Source organism: Poecilia formosa, unplaced genomic scaffold (assembly GCF_000485575.1).
Source record: "Poecilia formosa unplaced genomic scaffold, Poecilia_formosa-5.1.2 Scaffold61, whole genome shotgun sequence".
Taxonomy (NCBI): Eukaryota; Metazoa; Chordata; class Actinopteri; order Cyprinodontiformes; family Poeciliidae; genus Poecilia; species Poecilia formosa.
The window spans coordinates 800,216-821,846 of NW_006800000.1; the positions used below are offsets into that span (position 1 = coordinate 800,216).

At 37.5% G+C, this 21,631-nt stretch overlaps 1 protein-coding gene across 3 annotated transcripts in view; it reads left to right on the forward strand.

Moving 5' to 3' along the window:
- The first annotated feature begins 47 nt into the window (after positions 1 to 47).
- The window catches only part of dagla (diacylglycerol lipase, alpha), a 39,988-nt gene continuing 18,404 nt past the window's right edge, over positions 48 to 21,631 (forward strand). Inside the window, exon 1 of one of the 3 annotated variants that reach the window (XM_016672463.1) lies at positions 48 to 1,550. The gene's annotated coding sequence lies outside the window, so the exon portion shown is untranslated. The remainder of the gene's footprint in view (positions 1,551 to 21,631) is intronic. The other 2 variants (XM_007554051.2, XM_007554050.2) reach the window with 2 other exon arrangements.

Here is a 21,631-nt window from a genome sequence, read left to right on the forward strand (position 1 = left end):
AGATAGATAGATAGATAGATAGATAGATAGTGTTGGAAAAAAAGAATAGATAAGTGATGTTGAACAAATTCCCATCACATTTCTGCTTTCTTCTTTTATATCTGTAATAACTCAGTTGAATGTGTGTGTTGTTGCCTTTGATGTTGCTGCTATCTTCCTACTGAGATACAAAGAATCCTTCTATTCTGTATTATTTTCTAATCACGCACTTTGGTGGGTATATTGTTAAAATCTGTTGTCCTGACTAGTCAGATGTGACAGTCTCTAGATGGAACACATCGGGCTCGCTGTGAATCAGCACCAACGAAATGTTTACTTTAGTCTTTAGTAATTTACTGTAGCCTAATTCCCAAACACAAAGTATATTGCATGATTTCACATGCGTTTGTTTCTAAAAACGTTGTTTTTACGTAAAAACGTTTCCACGTTGATTTTACGCAAAAAGAAAAATCAGTTTTATAAATTGATTTTCACATCACAGTTGGTATCCTTCCTGCATCGCTATGTCGTCACTGTGGAAACGACAAACGCCGAAAAACACCGCCATAGGTCATGAGCATGCGCAGAACCTTAAAAGGACGGGTTTGTTCCAGAAGTCTGTCTTCTTCTTTTTTATTTTTTTTTTAAAGCAATTTACTGTCATATTTTTAATCATATCCTTCAGGAAAGACAGCTTGCTTTCTGACAAAAGAACAGAAAAACAACACACGTTGTCGGATCTTCCATAGGGTTTTCTGGATGACATCACAGAGGGGAGCGGCAATCCCTCAACACACACTACTCTATTTGAACCAGTTCCCTGGTATCCACAAACCACTGGTGTCGCCATTTCTCCGCAAGATTCCCAAACTGTCCACAGCGAACGGTTCATAAAGCTAAACGTAAACTAGCCATTCACGGCGTTTACGCAGCTCTCCGCAGACGGGGAATAGCAAGTTAGTACGTATATTTCGGTGGGGAATATCTCAGGGGATGGGCTTGATTGTCGGAATAAGGCTGCCTCCGTTTTAGTCCGTGACAAGATTCGGGAGTTGTCCGGCTGATGGCACACTCAAGCCACTAAACTACACCACAAAACCCCGGAGAAGAGCTCGTCCTGGTCGTGAAAAAAACCAAGGGATTTTCTATCTTCCATCAAGCAGGAATCATCATGCCGAGCGTTGACGAAAGGGAATGGGAAATGATCCACGCTGCTCCATGAAGAGCCGCAGCCGTGTTGCAAATCAGGCGGAGGACCGAGCTGTCAGTTCCGAACGCCGTCGACGCGGTTGTGTAATTAATTTGGCTGCTGGATGGTATGTGTCGGGTCTACCTGGCACCCGGTAGATAACCGAGGAGGCTCCACGGCTTTGATGTGTTGGGGGTCCATTCATGTGTCGGTGGTTGCAATGACGTCTGCATGGTTATTTTATATCAAACGGTGAGACATTTCAAAATTCACCCTGCCTGACCGGTGATCCGGTGTGCGAACGAGCAGGACTGTCGGAAGGATATGGGAAAGAGAGCGGAACCGATGCAGTGGGTCTCGGCTAGGCATCGTCAAAACACAGGTGAGCGGCAGTAACACGATGACGATACTGAGCATTGTTGCGCTGCCTCTAGCTATATACACACACGCACACACACACACACACACACACAAGGCAGCACAGCAAGTAGTGTGACCCAGCTTTCAAACCGAGTTTCATGGCTGGTTGGAACACATTTCTGTGCTCTTCTCCATGCCCTGCTGAATAGACTACAATGGACACTGATTCCCAAAGATCGACTTGTTGGATTTACACATAAAAATGCTGCTGCACCCCAGAGCTGCAGTTAACCATAAGCGCATTCTTTAATTGTTTAAGTTGTAAAAGATACTGAAACATCAGCAGACCCACACCCGCCGCTTATTTACAGCAAAACTTTAGCCTAGCTTAAAGTTTGTTCAGAACTGGTTAAGCAAGGGATGTTATTCCAACCTGGATCTGTAAAAAGATCCCATCTTTTTGCAACTTGTGTAGAGAATGTGTGGTCATTTCCCTGACAGATTGTTCATGTATGTCTCTCATGCAGTGTTGGAGCATAGATGATTGTAGATCAATTGATTTTAGAGATGCACCAATCAATCAGCTAATTTTCCTTGGATTAGTTCCCTTTGATGATTGGGAGGTTTCATTTTCTAAAATTTTAAGTCCCCCCCTCTCCCTTCTCATCAGATTACAAAAGTGACACAACATACACATACAGTTTCATAAAAACAAGATACGAGGCTCATTTACTTTGATGTATAAATGAAAAAAAAAATATTCTTTTTTTTTTTTCTCTTGAAATGAAATTACTACGTCCCACAATAAAACCCGTAGCAGATGGCTTTGAAGTGTTAGTTCTTAGAATTAAAAACCTGTAATTAGCAGGTCAGACCTCAAAATTAACCCAGTTAACTCTCTTTATCAGTCTACTAGTTGAATTTACTGGTATGTTAAAATTGACAGTTGCTTTACACAGAGAGCTTATGTTATATTTTTGGTTGTGGAAGCATGCAGTGATATAGGACTGAATACATACAGTCCGCACAATTTATATTGTATCAGTGTAAGGGAAGAAGGCATATATTCTTGCTTTGTCAGTTTCTGACAAGGGGATATTTCAGATGCCACTTCCTCTTGTGCTGCAAACCAGCTCCCACTTCTCACTAGTGGCTCATTAAAAGTGACGAACTGTGGCTTTCACAGTTAAGCAATCTCCATCCAAATGGCGCGATTCCTGAGGAACGCTGCTGCCTCACCAATACCACCAGTGAGGCAGGCAGATCACAGTTGGAACTGATGACTATAAGCTCCAACTAAAGCAATCTTGCTAACATTATTTACAGTTACAAACCTGAAAATTGCGTATGAATCAGGATTAATGCAGCGTATTATAACTTTTTTTTTTATGGCATCACTTTGTTGAAAAGGGAAAAGTTTAAAATCAAGTAACACCTGAATGTCCTCTTTGCGGAACAATAAAAGCTGTTTCTATTTTACTGAATTGTATTGTATTCTATTTTAACTGACAATGAATTGGATTTGATTGGATTCCTCCACTATAGCGCCAGCTCAGTCTCAGGCAAAAAAAAAAAACAACAAAAAAAAAAAAAACATCTCTAGCTCAGCTAGAATATCTTCAATCGGTAAGCGAAACGTCGACTGATCATTATGGGTGATGACAACATTTTGTAGAATTCCTTGCAATTATTATAAAAGTCAAAATAAAAAGCATTTTAAAATCATCACTTGTTTTGGGCTATATGCCTTTGTCTGAATATAATCAGAGCCTCAAACAAGCACTTCTCCAAAAATCCACTCAGCTACAGTAAAAAGGTTACTTCACTTCAAAAGTATACGATATTTGCATACTTTTAACTGTAAAAGTATTTGCATACTTTTAACAGTAAAAGTAATGATTCAAATTATTTTCAGCTTTTGGGTTATTAAACAGCAAAATCTGGTTCACTGTTAATATAATTGAAAGACTATTAAAAAATCAACAACTATTATTTAATCAGAATCACTGTTATTTGATGTGATCCTGGTGGTAATTACACAGAAAGAAACATAGGTCGGTCACTTCACACAGTTATGTTGTATAAGGAAGTCATTTGCTATTTTAAATTACGTCAAAAATTGTTGCATAAAATATTACTTAATTTCTGTGTATACTTGGGGCTTTTTCTCTGAATACCTTGAAAACCCTGACGGCCTGCCACTGCTCATTAATTTAATCTGATTTAATAGGACCAAGCTCGGGTTTTTGTCTTCTCGGCTAATTAAAGACTGATCCTGCTCTGAAGACGAGGTAGCAGGCAGTAGATCAGCCATTCAAGTGGTTCTTTTTCAGTGTTTGCTGCTTAAACAAATGCAAAGAAATCATGGCTCATTTGTTCTTCTCGGGAGCCCCCTTAACTCTGAGCAGGTGTATAGTTGAGTGTGTGAAGTCGTGTTTCATCCATAGATCAGAGATTAATAATTTTTTTAGATCAATAAGTAGGTCAGTAAGCACAGGTGTAATGCAACTAAATATACTACCGTTGCATAACAACTGATTAGTAAAGCTGTAACTCACCAGGCTGCAGTCAGTGCTTTAAACGGAAGCCATTTGAAATTTCTGTTGAGTTGTAAACTAAAATACAAGAATTAATACATTTTACCTTCAGTCATCACTATTGCTTTTCAGGTTTTCTTGAAGGTTTTTGCATTTTTGTCCTTTCTTACCTTACATGACTTTGATGGGGAATATCTTAGACCATGTAGACAATATTGGAATGGTTTTAAACATTAAATATAAAAGCGGTATTGAACATTGATTCCAACAGGAAATTTGTATCTTTAATCATTTTTGTTGCTGGAATATAAACGTACCATGTTCATGAGTTTGTAGGTAAGTAGTTTCCATACGGCTCAGGGATTGAGTACTGCATAGGCTAACTCGACTTTATCATTTACTAATGAAATGAAACCTTAGTTTGCTCTACTAAATGAGAGAAACAGATGGCGTTATTCACACTCTGCCAAAACGTTTTGGGGGAAAGAAATGCTATCGGCAATCATGTGACGTCATTGATCTCGAATAGAATTTCTCCAAGTGGGCAGATGCGACTAATCTTGCACAAAACCATCAACTTTCTTTTATTAGTCTCAACAGAAAAGCCTGTTTGTGTTAAATCCAAGTCTGTACTCTTGACTTGGCCCTTCTTTTTTTTTTCCTGAGAAGAATTTGTTTTGATGATTTAAGCTAATTGTCTGTCCTAATTTTTCCAGCTGACACCTGAAGTTCAGGGGCCAAAAATGTTTAATATTTAGAGTATTTCACATTTTCAATCAGAACTTGTTGGAAATTTGTGCAGTCTCTTTCTTGTCAGTTTCCCTGACCAGCTTTTTTTTATTGTGTTTCCATAATTTCTCTAATTATTGACGACTTAGTTCAGCACGTCTATGGATAATGTGCATTTTTTGGGCGTTTTTCTTTGTGCAATTTATTATTATTTTTTTTACCCCTTTGTAGCATCCTTGCTACTAGCTATGGCTTTAACCAAGGGATGCAGATTTTAGGAAAATCTGACCTAAAATTTGAATAGAAATCTGTACTCTTTTCAAAGACACTGCAAACTGCATTTCATGCTTTCCCTATAATGACCCAAATGAACCAAATTTTTAAAATCTGCGGTGGGGTACAGAGGTGAGAGAACAGAAACAGTGTGCATCTCAGACAAGAGAAACATATTCACAAGCAATTACAAGCAATAAAATGCACACATTTGCGTTAGTTAAAAATCATCTGTTATATCCCATTAGTTTGCATTTCTGTACTCTTTTACTTGCATTTCTTTTGAATACGATGAATGGGTGAGACTCTGGAAAGTAGACATGCAGTAGTTGTCCGTGTCAAGGTATGCCAATGTTTTAAAAAGTTTTGGCTCCAAGTATGACACAATTTGTTATCATTCCACACCTAGGCTTTAAATTGCCAGATTTTATTAAAATACCACAGAAAGTGGAGGAGTCACCTGGGTTTTTAATTTTATTTTTTATTTTTAAAGGTATTCTAGTTCTTTACCTTTTTTTAAAAAAAAAAAAATCAAATTTCAGGTATATTTTATGGATAAGATTATAATCTTATTACATTTTAATTGGTTGCTTTTTTGGGCAGATACTGTAAAATTATTGTATTTTTACTCAAGGTTGTCATTCTGTAAGAATTTGATCCCAACTCATGTCTACTGCAAACAAGTAATTACACACTGCTTTTTAGTGATGATGCACACATAGCTTTTTTTTCCAAACTGGTGTCTTTAGCTTGTCTGCATATCACAATCTGTAAATTGCAGAAATCTGTGAGCACCTGCATTGAAAAATATCAATAAGACATGAAAAATTCAACACACTGCTGAAAACCTGTAGCTGCAGTGAAGTGTTGCATGGAGGGGGAAAAAGCTGCATTTTTTTTGTTCTTGGTATTTGACCAGATAAAATCACAAATGAAGCCCTGCATGTTTGTGGGCAGTGTAGCACAGACAGGATGGCAGACCACATATGTTACCATCCTGACGCACAGTCGAATACACGCAAACACAACATTTATGCATGCACATGCAATCTCTGCTGCGCATACTATCACATCGACTGAAGGAAGAGAAAATGGAGTGGGAAGAGGTGAAAGGGATTGAGTGGGTGGTAGTGGGAGAAAAAGATGGAGAAAGAGGCAGAGGGAGAGTAGGAGTGAGTGGCACATGGCTTTCAGGCTAAAAAAAGATGAGCAGCACGCAACCAAAACCCGAATCTGGATTAGCTAGATAAGGAAGAGGAGGGGGTCGGGGAAGGCTAGAGTGGGGGGAAATGTAGGTTTCCTCTGCACCAAAAATGGTGCAGATGCACATGCTCACTTTCATGCTCATAAATGTCCTCTAAAATATTGAATACTGAATGAGTGTGTGGGTAGGAGCGAGCGTGAGGATGGGAAGAAGGAAGATGCGAAAGAAAGAGGGTGAGATGTAGATAGGAGAGGGTGAGATTCTTTAGGATGGACAGAAAGCCGCTCTGGTGTGACACAATGGGGAGGGATGGGATAATTAAAGACGGCAGCAACAGAAGAGCGAACAGTGTGACAAATGCCGGAGAGAATCTTGATCTGAGCAGTGTGAAACTCTGACCCAGGCACAAAAGAGACAGACTGGAGCAGATGGATGGATGGCAGCGAGCAGAGGAGGTAGAGATTTGGGACAGCTCTGCGCACATACAGTCATGCCAAACCAACATAACTTCAACGTTTTCTGCAGAGATTCTTAGTGGCCTGTCTGCCCAGCACTCGACAACATGCCAGGCCATTTTCAGCCTGCCTTTACCGTCTCGAGCAGAAATTAGAGTCGTAACGTTCTGTTATAACAATAAGATAGGCTGGTTGCAATACTGGGAAACCACTTCTCTTGATAAAAATGTGTTTTGAGATGCATCAATCAACAAGAGATCAGAATTGGGTGATTTTCTCTGATTGGTGATCATTAGGTTGGATGCTGAAAACACAGAAGTTGGTTTTCCTCTTTCATCAGCCTAGACGATTTACTCTGACACATCAATGGGAATACATAAAAAAAAAAAAAAACCCTTGGGACGTGCTTTGGTGCATGAATGGGGATAATCTTGTAATCCTTTCATTTTCTGTTGGATTTAAAACTTTATGTGCTATAGCCCTTAAGAATTAAAAAGTAGAAATTGGCAGATCAGAGTAAATAAAAAAAAAAAACTGGAAATCTGAATCAGCCAGGAAAAGTGTGATCAGCTCTTCTGTGGTTTTATTAAAATATGCAGTCGATCTTTATTTGATTGTTTCAAGACATTGTAAGCTACTCCATGAGCTTTTAAGTGGCTTATGAAGCAAGCTCAAATTTTGAGCCGTTTTCAAAATGAAAGTTTGAATAGATTAGAAAACAGGAAGTATTCAAGAGTTTCTATATCTCTGTTTGTTTGGCAGTTACTAAACAACTTGAAAGAGTTGCCCGTTTGTGAAGGTATTAAAGGAACATGCATAAATTGCATCCACAACACCCACCAGCGCAGGCAAGTTCTCAACCTGTGGGTAAGCCGTGTATGGTCATGAACAGGATGGCTCTCTCCACGTGATACTTGACTCACAGTGGTTGCACTTAACCCTATGGCTGAGTTGAGGACAATGTCTGTCTCTTTTGACTGTTTAGCACTAAGTTCTATTAGCATTAGCCCTGCGTTTCTGGTTCACATGTTTTTGCGGCTGTTTGAAATGACAGAAATGCAATTAGTCATTCATTTCAAGTCGCAACTTGTTCCACACAGTTTTTGCGAAGAACTAATTATGATGTTCTGTAAATATTCCACATGTAGTTATTTCAGTGCTGCACAAAGTAAATGGTGCATACACACAATGAGAGAAGTGTGGAACTGGTTAAAGTTATGCCTGTGGCCTATTGACATGAGACTCATGCCATATATCTGTAACACCCCATCATTTCATGCAGAGAAATCAAAACAACGTTGCCCCACTTTGTGTAATAAAGTAGAATGACCTCAGGAAATAAGCAGTAAGAGCATGAATAAAATTAAACGCATTGAAACTCATAAAAAATATCTAAAACCCGTCTGTATTTAGAAACCGTATCGGTCTCATTTTTCCTAATTTGGACCAGTTTAATTTTAATTTTGAAAAGGTTTCTCAACAACCTAACAAGAAACATGAGAAGATGTGTGGAAGTGCTCTCTTCACCCCTCTCAACTTTATCGTTGCCAAAACGCCCAATAATGGAAAATTATGATGTTTGACACACATTGTCCCAAACTACCAAGAGAATTGGTAAATCTCCACAGCCAAAATCTCAAGAAAATAAATCCTATTAAAGAGCTACAGACTGAGTTGATATCAGAGTACAGAAGCGGACACCAGAAATGTCTGTGTCATTTCCACAGACATTTCCCCAAATGTCTGTGGAAATGTCTGTCATCTTCCACAGACATTTTGTGTGGAAAATGGATCAAAATCATGCTTCAGCAATGCCTGAAACCAGAACTGCAAACAGTAGACATTGTAAGCTGTCATTGCCAAGGACTTTCAAGTACATTTTAAATTTTTTTTTTTTTTTTTTAGTTTTGCAAAAGCTACTAAAGAACTTACACTTTAGTTATAGACACTTATAAGTACTTTATAAGTGAGGGTTATTAGCCCTCAGCTACGACCAAATTTACATGTTTGGATTTAAGATTGTCACCACCAAAAACCAAAGGAAATGACAACGCACTTTGTTTTGCTACAACTCAGTTTAAAACGAACTCCAGAACCACATTCTTACTGTTAACTGGACTCTTAACATTGGTTTAAGACACAGCTGTATGGTGACCCAATTTCTTATGGCATTGAAATGTCAAAATGTCTGTGATGGAACTATCATTTTGCAGCATTGACTCACATTTAATTTTTTAATACTATTTAGTTTTAAGAGGTACATAAAAACATTCATAAGTACACACAATTAGAAATGTAGATTTAGGCGTTACTTTCATGTTATTACAGAAATTAGAGTGCAATGCTTGGCAACAAGCATAATCTCAATCAACAAGCATATGTCTTGAGATTAGAAGATTATAAAGCTCTTCTGTTCATCTGATCTTCCACGTCCTTCAAAGTACACACTCGTGTGTCTCTGTTGTGATAGTGGATTTGTATTTGTCAGCTGTTTGTTTGTTTTCAAAACCAGTTTCTAAGATCCGCGTGTTTGGAAATGCTCGATGGACAGCTTGGGTGTTTACTTGCCGTGCATATTGAGGTGATAGATGAGCAGGTTACACAGGTAGGGAGTGTGGTAAAAATAATGAGGCTGCGAGCAGCAGTCTGTGTGCCACAGCTTGTTCTTGATGCTGCTGTTGCTGCAGCAGGCTCGCTGTGTGAGATGGAGGAGTGGGAAACTAAAACACCAGCTGCTAGTCATACCAGATCAACCTACTTTGAACAAAACAAGGAATGGAAACCAGTGCTGGCCCTCTGGTTTTAGATCCCGATCTAGTGTCATTGGCTCTCTCGGCACTGTGGTTTATTGCTCTATTTGGCCGTGTTTCCGTAGATATTTGAGCACTGAGAGCAGGGGAGTTCTCAATGCAATGCTTTGCAGCAATGGGAACTACACACATATTTGCTGTTTACATCACTCAGCTGAGAGATGTACATAGATGTTTAAATAGAAATTAGATTTTTTTTTTTTTTTTTGCTTGATGTTCAAATGCAACCATCTTTCAAACAGTCTAGATAAGCCACAGCATACCTTGTCGTTGTTTATCTCTATCGGGGACAAAGCCATCGGGAAATACTGGGAGCCCTGGCATTGTTGTTGCTTCATTGTTACGTAGTCACGTGGGAATCGGCCTGGCACACAGGAGCACACTGTGTTTGGGGCACAAAACATTTGCTCAGATGCAGCAAAAAACACATATGTCATTTGGTTGCAGATGGAGACACTCGGGATGGGAGTTTTAGTTTGGATGACTCATGCCGAATGCATATCATAGCAGAGTCTAGAGCAGCAGTTTAGGATGGAAGTGTTTGCTTGATTAGTAGAGATACCATAGAGGGTCAGGTTCTGGACATTTAGATTTGGGTTTTTATGCAGACAGAAAGATGTGTCCTGTGCTTTAGGCTTAACACTGGCTTTATTCACTGCTTGAGGAGGAAGGTTCTCAATACAAAGTGAAACTTCAACTCATTATTAATATTGGGAAGCTTCTCCCCCACTCCCACTGCATCAATAATGAATTGGTTTTTAATTTTCACTGAACAGTACCAAGGAGACTCATGGAGCGAATCATGGAGTACGTATCGCATACTGGAGCACAGGAGTACAGGATCTCTGCTGAAATGTATTCTCTTTCACATTTAGAAGAGGGCACATCATGTTCAGTGGAACGGGAGCCAGACTTGGAAGTGTGTTTGGCCATTTTCAGTTCAGTTTTATTGATCAGTATCATCTTTAGAAAGATTCAGTGTTGGGTGCTATTTTTGAAATAATCAATGTATTTTATTCTCTATCACAATCTTTCAAATGTCGCTGTAAGGTCAGGTTATTCTTCATGTTCTTCTTTCTGTGTCTGCACTCAATATATTATAATGCATTTTGGTATCAATGGGGTTTAGGACGTATGGCAAATCATAAAGCAAACAAAATATACATTGACATCCAAAAATTTAAATAGTCTTATTCTTATTTCAACAGTATTTACTTGGATTGTTGCGTTAGAGAAACCTCTTTTTAAAAGCAAATTCGGGCTTGCAGTTTCCCTCATCTCTTCTTCTGTCTTAGCTGTCCTTCTTGAACCGCTGACCAGACACAATTAAATAACTTGCTGAGATTTAAAATTCTTGGCTAATCTACTCTAATCTAACTCTGGCGCTGAGTTACCACCTTTAAGTTGCAAGGAGAGTGTTAGACTCAACAGCCACTTCACTGGTCAAAGTTTATTTAATGAACTATGAACACCATGAATCTGTAATGCTAATCAGGGTATGACTGCGAAGAAAACAAGCTACAAATAATTAATTGAAGGCGCCGTGTAAGTGTGTGTGAATTTTGGAGGGGGAAAGACATGTAAAAGCTCAATGTTAAACCAGTTATTTTGCAATACTTTGCAAAATTATTCCTACCCTTTGAACTTTGCCACATTTTGTCATATTAGGACTAGAAACCAGTGTGTTTCTGTTTGATTTTATATCATGGACCAAAATAAAATATAACTATGACGCTAAAATGAACAGAAAAGTACTCATAGCTTTAACTTATTTTCTGCACAGAAATCTAAAAAGCGTGGCATTCATTTTGTGATAAGTTCTGTTTTCTCTGTTGCCCTTTTATAAAATCTGGTGCTACCAAATGCCTACAGAAGTCACTTAATTGGCACATGGCATCCGCCTGTGTGCAATGTAATCTCAGGATAAATCCAGCTGTTTTGTGAGAACATTGGTGAGAAAACGGCATCATGAAGACTAAGGGACACATCAGACTGATCACGTATGATGTTGTAAAGGGGCTTAAGCATTGTTAGGTCCTGAAACAATATCTAAAGCTTTAAATATCTCTGAGTATCATTCAGCCATCAAAAACTATAAATGTTGCAAACCTACCAAGATTTTTTATTTATTTATTTATTTTTATTTTTACCCTAATAGACTAACAGACTGGGGACTTTCATAGCGAAAGAGACCCATAGTAACTTTGGAGGAGCTACACAGATCCACAGGACAGGAGAGAGAACCTGTTGACAGGACAACTGTTAGTTGTGCACTGTAAAAATGTGTTATTTTTAAGAAAGTGGAATACAGTATTAACTGAATCATGCGCCGTGGGAGCTTTCTTTCTGCACCGTCTGCAAACCTGTTTCGAGTTGATGTGAAAGACAGATAAATAACCCCAAGTATGAAATTGCAGCTACAATGAAATGGTTCAGGTCATATATTTATGACCTGTTAAAAGTATTTGTGTTTGGACATTAACTAGGCCATTCTGAGAACCTGTGGCAAGTTTTTAAATTTTAGATTTCCTGACATCGTCTATCCAGTCTCATCTGGTTTAAGACTAGCAAAGAAGAATGAGTTAAAGTTTCAATCTTTAGATGTGCGTAGGTGATAGAGGTGTTGCACCAAAGAATTGAATCTATTTTTGCTGCAAAACGTGGTTTTGCGAAAGATAGATGTGTGGTAAATGCAAACCCTTACCATGCTTTTCAGATTTTCATTTGTAAAAAAAAAATGAGAAGAAAATCCTGAAAACAATGTATCCTATTCCTTCAACTTTATAATTATGCACTATATTCTATAACACTTGTTTTGTCACATATAAAACCCAGTAAAGATACCGAGGTTTGTAGTTTTTCCAAAATGTGGAAAAGTTTAAGTCGTATTAATACTTTTGCAATGCGCTGAATTTAAGCTTGGGCTTTTGAATAGTTACTGTATGGATCATTTTTAATTAATAATTGCTTTCCTAAATAAGGTGCACCTTTAACCTTTTTTTTTTTATACCTTTTTCATAACAGTATCCCAAATCTGCATTCAGATGCATTTCAGATTTCCTTTTGGTTTTCTTGTAGTTTTAGCAGAATTACTGTAAGCAAACAACGACACAAAGAAAAGACAAACAAATTGCTGTGCACTTATAAGTCATCATAATATCTAAGCATTTGACTTTTGCGAGAACAATAAGTGCATCTGCTAATGTCAACAGTAGCGGCCAAACTGCACCGCTAATAGGCTGACATCCTCTTGGTTGATGGATGGGAAGGCCCCTAAGGAGGCAACAGCTATTAGTGAGGATGGAACACTGAGACATTAGTCGTCTTCTGTGAAATTAGACTCAAAGAGCCCTACACTCATTACTGACTGCGCAAAGCTGATTGCATCATCGATTGGCTGGATTTTGTTGTCATCACTGCACAAATTGATGATTTATCAATATAAGGATTATTCTGGTGCTTTATTGACCTCTCTGACCCACTACTTGGACGGAAATATAAAAAGTTATGATGCTGTTTACACATTTCACTATATGGAATAAGACAACTTTGTTATTGACCATTACAGTATGAAGTACATAGCATAATGTAATACTGACTTCTAATTTGGAACACACAATAAACTTTGAAAAATAAACTATCGTTATTTTATCACATTATTGCCCCGAACACATGTTTAATGTCTGCAAGTGTTCTGGGATGCTTTGGGATTATTTTGTATTTTTTTTGTAGGAAACTCTGTACTTTTGATGACCAGTTCAAATTTGGACTTGTGTTTGATTTCAAGGTGTAATCAGACAATGGAGTCAGTGTCCCATTTTTGGGGGGAAAAGTCAATTTGAATGACCTCTAAAGTTGAAATTATGACATTGAAGTTTGGAGGTCTTCCACCATCTCCAACATCAAAATCTAATATGACAGCCATTCATATGAAACTTGGTGATGCAGCGATTGACTGATTTATGATTTGCACATTCTAAAATTGGTCTCATACGAACCAATGTTGTTTGAGTCTGAATCAATAAAATGCAGAGAAATAGTTGGCTTGTATTGATTATAGCACACGATTAGCATGATCAAAATAGTACATTATGTTTTAGAGTTGTAAATGGCATTTGTCACTGTAATGTTAGGCCTGGTAGATTACAAAAATAAATATTGCCAAGACAATATTTTGTAGATGCTGCTTTTAATTCAATCAAAAATCAATCAAATTTTATTTGTATAGCACATTTCAGCAGCAAGGCATTTCAAAGTGCTTTACATAATTAAAATAAAAACAGCATGTGAGAAAGAGATTTAAAAAACATAATTAAAATGTAAACGGTGAGAAAGAGAAATAAAAAGCTGTAGAACTTTAGTTGAGACGCCGTCAACTGGGACTCCAACCCTTTGGACTTTAGTCAAAACGCAGTTTGACAAGGACTCTAACCTCTCGGAATTTAGTCAAAACGCCATTTAAATGTAAACAAAATCTACAGTTATCAAAGCATGTCTTTGAGTGCTTGCTTCCTGTCCTTTTCAGACGTTTTACGATTCAGAGTTTTAATTTTATGTTGATTGAAAGCAAGAGCTGCTTAATAAGGCACAGATATTTCATTACAAATTGGGATAGGTTTATTTTCCTAACGTTTTGCCAGCTTCCATAAGTTGTATATTTTTTGTGTGTTTTAAAAGGACAAAATATATTTGAATGCCACCATACATTAACCTGGTAAGATAATTTTGTCTAATTGAACGTGGAACAAATCAAATTCATATTTTGCAGTAATCTAATAATCACTGCTAGAAATCCACTTGTGATAATATTGGTGTAGGGTTATTCTGCACAATGACAATTCAGTGATTTGACAACAGAAAACCATTGTAAGTGAAAGTAACAGATATTAACACAAACTGCAAGTCCCTGCATATCTACACCTTTTATTATTAATAGACGTGTGGAGAAAAGCTGATTTTCACACTCAGTCTTTTGTGCTGCAAGGACTCTTACTAGAACTTTTGTTGTATTGAGTAACTATTGTTTTTCTTCTTTGCTCATGAAGACTTTGAAGGGTTGTGATATATACTGGAGTTGTGAAAACAGTTGCAGATATGATTTGAAACCAGAACTAGTTGGATGAAAAGTGCATCCTCTTTTGATTCTATTGCCTTGTGCTTCGGACTATAACAAACATAACCTGATCCGTTCCAGGTTCTCAAAATACTTAAATTTGACCTTGTTTTACAAATCGCATGACAAAATACAATGGAGAAGCTGTGACTCTAGCTGCTTCCATAGGATCTAAGAGTAAAAGTAAAAACCAGGTGCTGCTGATTAAATGTGCCTAATTAAATGATCGGCATGTCTGACCAGCTCTGACTGGTGTTTTGAGCAGATTACTGATCTCAGAAATTAAGATCTGTGGTGGGACGACTACATGTTTAAATTGACCATGAGGTGTGATACGTGAAAATCGTATGAAAGAATGATCTGAAAGAAAGTCCTGCAATAAATCTACAGCAGCCCAGTCAAGGTTCAAACCTCATCCTGAAAGTGCTGTACTTTCAGGATGAGGTACAAACCTCAATGAGCAAACGACATTGTTTAAATGTTGTTCTCTTGTTGAACAGGATTTAATAAGTTCCTGTACAGTTCTGTGTGAAGCCAAACAGGAAAAAAAAAAAACTTAGTTTTTTTTTTCTGTATTGACATTCATGAAAATGTTTTTTTTTTCTTTTTCCACTGACTGCATATTAATTTTGTTATATTCCAATATACTAACTTATATTTCTTTTAAGTAAAGTGCATAAAATACTGTATGAACTGAGTGTCTTCATGTTGTGTTAAATAGTTCCCAGAGGAAAGTGTGCAGGTGTGCACTAGAAAAAGAATGGATCATAAATCCTGAATTCTCTTCTGATTAATAATTATGTCAATTTATTTTTTTCCCCACTGTTGAGGTCTCTGCTGGGAGTAAGAAAAAGTGTTTCAACAATCTGCCCAGAGGAGAGTGCTGATTAATGCGTCTCTGATTTCTTATGTATTTTTTATTTTAAAAGCGGACTCTCACAGTGTAATTGACCTGATTGTTTTGGCCTAAAAGAGATTTGGAGAAGTTTATCTGTTACGTTTTTTTCTGCCCTTGCTCTTCCAACTGTCCTCATTTCAGCCAGATCGAGGTTTTAGGAGAGGCTGTGTTTTTTCACTGGAAGGGTGTAGATTGAGGATTTTTTTTTTTTTACACCTGATAGTCTGGTAGACTCAGTCCAATTGGGGACCAAAATTACATTTGTTACATCTTCAGCTGGTGCAGTTCTCTTTCAGTGCACCATTTGGTTTTTCAAACCAAATCTTTGAAAAACCTGTTTCCCCCCTCACCTGTTGTGGTGCTGCACCAAGAACCACTGAAGGAAACTACACAAAAGCCTCTGAAGAAGACTTGAAGGCAACTTATTCCTTTGTAAAATGTAAACACAATGGAGTGGCATCAGATTTTAGCGGTTGTAGGATTTCTCTTATGTCTTTGGTAAAACACCACGAGCCATTTCTCCCGCTAGCACTACACTCGCCTGTTTGTTTTTGGTTGTATTTACCCAGAATGTCTTGAGTTATCCAACTTCCTGCTTTTGGAGCGGTCTGCATCCACATATGCACTCGGACCGTGCCAGAGTTCACTTTACCTGAACCGAGACCTAGGTTTGTAAGTGGACCAGAATTTGCTTTTTTGTGGTGCTGTCAGAGTTCAATTGTGCATTGTCACCTCCCCAAACAAACCCGAGTTTCTAGGTGAATGAAGTAGAGTTCAATTAAAGCAAACTAAACAGGACTGTTGAAATCCAGCCCATAATTGCCTTAATTTGAATAAAATAATCCGTTTTATACAGTATACAATTAAAACAAGTAGTATGGCTCATATTATTGTTTACTCTATTGTCAAGCAGAAATGGCAAAATGTCCGTGTTCATTTTTTTTCCCAGCTTCAGCTGGATGATGAAATGTCGATCAGGTTCTGGTTTTGATTAAAATTATTCAGAACAAAACCAGGTCCATCAGTAACGGCTTCCTGTTGGCAGTCCAAAAAGGAGGAAAGAAAGGGTTACAACATCCTGTTATGTGGAGAAAGTTCCTGTTATTTCTTTTTACAGTAGACATTAATATCCAGAACAAATGAGGGGCCATGAAGTGACTCATTTCCAGTTTAATGCGTCACAGTAGTCAGAGCAGTTAATCTGGCTGAGTAAAATCTATATTCTTGTTAGTGGAAAAAAAAAATTCTTTACATTCAGTGTTACTCATCAAATTACATCTTTCTTATTGAACACGTGAAACGTCATTCTCTTTCAAGAGAAATCATTTTGTTCTTTCTGCTCCTACTTTTTAATAGCTGTGGTTTATAGTGTATTGCCTCAGCCTGTTTCAGTGCAGTTGTCTGAAGCTATTGGCAGTAAAGTTTATTACCTCATCAAATGTGTTGATGTATTTGTTCAGATGCCTGTGTATCTATTAAAAAGAAAAAAAAAAAGACGTGAATTCAGTATGGCATTTAAATACATTAAATTAGAAACAAGCGTAAAATACAGCTACACCTCAATGAATCAGACGAATATAAAGAAGCAATCTTATTTAACTCAGTTCAAAAGTGGTGCATATTATTAAGACGACACATAGTGCTTTATTTCAAGGCTATATTTAGTTAATTCTGATGATCGTAACTCGCACAGCTAATGATCTAACCCAGAGGTTCCCAAACTGTGGGGCGCGCCCCTTAGGGGGGCGCCGTGTCATTGCAAGGGGGGCGCGGGAAGCCGTCTCGATGGAAAAAAACAAAACAAAACATGAACACTGTATGCGTTGGGTTTTTACCTTAGAATGGCCAACTCTCTGTTATTCCTCTGTCAATTTGATACACTAGAGGCTTCCACACTTCCCATATTTGTGTCCTCTGTCACTTTTATCAGCAGTTAAAACTGTTTAATCCGTTGTTAACATGTTGTAACCTGTTTTTCCGAGCCGCCTTTAAACGCAACATGAGCGCTACGATGCTCGCGCTGGGTTTACACCTGTGAAGGAGACCTGCTGCTGCTGTGCGGAGCTACGTAGGTTTGTGTTAGAATCATGGCAGCAAACCAGCAAAACGCAAAGAACTTTTCACAGTTTTTCCCTCCAAACTAACCGACTGAGTTGAGTAAAGCTGTTGGATGCAGGTAATGTTAGCTAAAAGATGACTAGCTAATATCAATACAGCACCTTAAGCTTAACAAGTACCTTGTAGGCTACCGATGTTGGTGTCTATTTTCAGCTACGTACATTCATTTTGCCCCCAAAAAAGTCGATACCCCCCATCACACGCGTCGTTTCAACCAGACAGCCATTTGTAATCCATAGGGGCGCAGAAAATGTTTGGAAACCACTGATCTAACCCTACGTTAATTTGATCAGAGTATTAGAACATTACATGAGATTACTAAACATATTTTTGTGACAGAGATATTATGTTGGCCTACTCACTCCTGACATAACAGTGATCCAGGAGTAGACAGTTGATGATCTCCACGAGAAGGGTAAGCTGCAAAAGGGAATTGGTTGCAAAGATTGTTGTTCAGAGTGCTTAATTAAAGTGATTGAAAGAAAAACTGGAATAACTGCTGCCTTGAAAGGATTGTGCTGCTTTTCCCATTCAAGAATTAGGAGTATACACAAGGCAATGACTTTGGTAACACTCAGTTCTTCAAGAGCTGCCACACACAAACTTATCTTGGACATAGGCTACAACTTTTACTTCCTTTTTTTTTTAAGTAACTCCTGTTCCAGAAGTTACATCAGATATTTTTTACTTAGATTGAGGAGAAAATTAGTGGAATACTTTTTTTTTTTTAATCAAGACCTCAGACTGTGGAGGAAGAGCATCAAGACATTTCCTCAGACAATGATGGTTTCAGGAGCCATGTCATGTGTTGTTCTACTTTACTTGTATTGTATCCAGTCTGCGCTATGGGAGACCATGAGATCAGGTCAAACAAGTTTGTTGGCTTGATCTAAATTCCATAGCCACTCTATGAAAATGGCATTTGCAGACGAGTTTCAGGTTGCTACCAGGAGTGTCTGAATACCTCAACGGAGCGACATGCTCATCACCTTCATACCATACATTGATGATGTAATTCACACAGAAGGAGCTCTGATCATGTACTGAGCATAGACGGTGCATAAACAAATTTTTCAGTAGGTTGACACTTCAGTATATCTTTTTAGGAATTGGTATTACTTGTATTTAACAAATCAATCTCTCTTGAAGGCCATTCAAACAGCTTGTCCAAAATGTTTAAATTGTGAAGCGTTTCCAAATGTTCTAAAAAAGGTTGGTGTCAAAACAGGAACTGGAGGTGGTTTTTCATTCTTTTATTTCCTCTTGTCTACTCTGGACACTTCTCACATGTGTCAACGACAAAGCTCAAGCACTTCCAGTTGGCGCACAACTCTGCAGAAAGAGTCTAAGCATGAACCGACAGTGGAGCCACATCGCTCCCGTTTTTAATGTTTGCCCTGGTTACCTATTCATCTTAAGATTAATTTTTAACATTCAGGGTGCTGCATGTTTAAGCTCCCTTCTATTATTACTAGATATACTCCAACTTGAGCCTTCAGGTCCTCAGACTAAAATCTACTTGTAGTTCTGAAGACTAGATATAAAACTAAAGGGCCTCACTCTTTCCAGATTGTTGCGACTCGAGTGCAGAACGAGGCTCCATTATTTTACTTTTTCTCATTTAAAATGCATCTGCAGACATTCTTGTTCATTCTTGTTCATTCTTGTTCATTCTTGTTCTTCTTGTTCATTCTTGTTCATTCTTGTTCTTCTTGTTCTTGTTCAGCCATGCTTTTTCTAAAGATCTTTCTTTCTAAATTTTGTAGTATTTTTTTCCTAAGTTATCTGTAGGATTTGTTTTTATTATGTTTTCATTTTTTGTACTTCCTGCCTGAGTTTGTGATTTTTCTGTCAAAGGTGCATAAAAAAAATCCCTTCCTATTGACATAATTTACATAGATTATCGTCATTAATTAAATGTTTGAGTTTTCATTAGAGGGAAGCCATCCTCTTTCTATTAACAGAAATAAATTCTCAAAATATTTAATTCTGTGTACAGTGATCTATGTATAGAAAAGTTAAACTTTTTTTTTGGTTAAATTACCTGAAATCGATAGGTTTTTTTTTTTGTTTGTTTGTTTGTTTGGTCACTATTTATTTAAAAATAATCTTTAAAAAGTTTGACAACTTTGGTTCCTCAGATATAAAGAAAATTCAAGCCTCACCAACGAGTAAAACTGTGTTATGTGTAGTTGCTACTTTATTGTCTCTTATTATTTTTAGGGCATTCCGGTTAGTACTCCTCTTTTGCAAGTTAAACTATGATTCCTTGTGTTTTAGCACCCATTTTGTCCTATGAACTAAAAGAAGTAACATTTCTTTTTGCGTCTGACAAACAAGGGATTTTATTGTATCCTCAGTTTATTGAAACATTGACATTGGCTGTATTTGCTTTGATCACTAAAACAATGGACTGCGCCCAACACTTTTGACCTTTTTTGTGTTGATGACAATTTCTGGTGTATTGTGTCTCCTGAGGTGATATCCAATGCCACAACAGTAGTAAATGATCATTTGTTTGGCAATAGAGAACAGGAATAAAGCCTTTGAACACATGCTAGAACTCCAAGGTGGCAGAAAAATGAATGTGGTCATCAATCTAGAAGTTTTATCAAGAAACGGAGACATAATGCCACTTAAGAATACAAGATCCCTATTTTCCTGTCAGTCCCATCCGAAATAATTAGAATGTAATCTGCGCTTATATGAGGACCCGTAAACAGCCACATTTGAAGAAAATGTTCAAATTTTTTATTAGCCAGACATAAACAAAGGACAGAAGTGTTGCCTTGCCCTTTCCAAGCTTCTGGACTGTGAATTTGGTTCATCTTCAAAGTACTATGGTCCAGGGGACTTGGGAATGTGTTGGCTGACAACAAGATGCCCAGTTTTCTGATTGTTTGCAACAGAATGGATGAAAGCTTCTTGAAATCTTTTTCTCTCCCAAGCTATCGAAGAACAAATATCAGCTTTTTCTGTAATATTCTACACAACCTTACCGAGAGCTGTATGTACAAAGAAGTTGGTCCAGAAATGCAGTTATGGATGAACTGCAGGGAATAACTATTTATCGCACTTACTAGTGGAATACTTACTGGAATACAGGTCTGGTAAAAAAAAAAAGAGACCACTGCACTGAACCATTGAAAACCTCATGGTTTTTCTTCCAAATATTGATTTCTGAACTCTTCCTGAGTTAAAACATTAGTATTGTTGTTTCTAAAATAACATCAACTTGTTGTGCATCTTATTTGTTATTTTGACCATTTCTCTTTTTCTGCAAATAAATACTAATTTTTTTTTGCTTGGAATTTTGGAGACATATTGTCAGTAGTTTGTAGAGTAAAAGAACAATGTTTATTTTACTCAAACATGCCTATAAAGTGTAAAATGAGAGAAACTGATCATTTTAATTTTTTTCCAGTGCTGTATAATAAATGCATGTTTGAAAGCTATGTTTGTTTTCTGAAACTAACCAAGAGTTGTCTTGGTTGTAGGTTTTCAAATCTGATTATTTAAAAAAACAGAAAGTATGTTATTTCAGAAATGGTCCCGTTAATGACGGTCAGTTCGTTAAAGTCACATGTAAACAGACATATTTCAGACATGCACTGCTTTCCTTTAGCTGTCTGGCAACTAAGCATGCTTTTCTTTCTTTTTTTTTTCCTCAGTGCTTGAGTAAAATGAACAAGAGATGAAATATGACTATGTGACAACTTGTTAAAGGCTCTTCTATAAACTGCAGCGCTGTTGAAACTCTTGCCCTCTTCCTCTGTTTTAACTCCTGTGAAGCTCATCAGTTAAACCAAAATGCTGGTCAGTCTAATATACGTTTTTAATGACCAAATGTCAAATCCCCCCTAAAAAAAAACTAAACAGGCCATATGTGAGTTTATTAAAAAACTAAGTTAATAATAAGTTTACAACCTTTTCGAACTGATTAAACACTTTAATGTTGCCATGGAA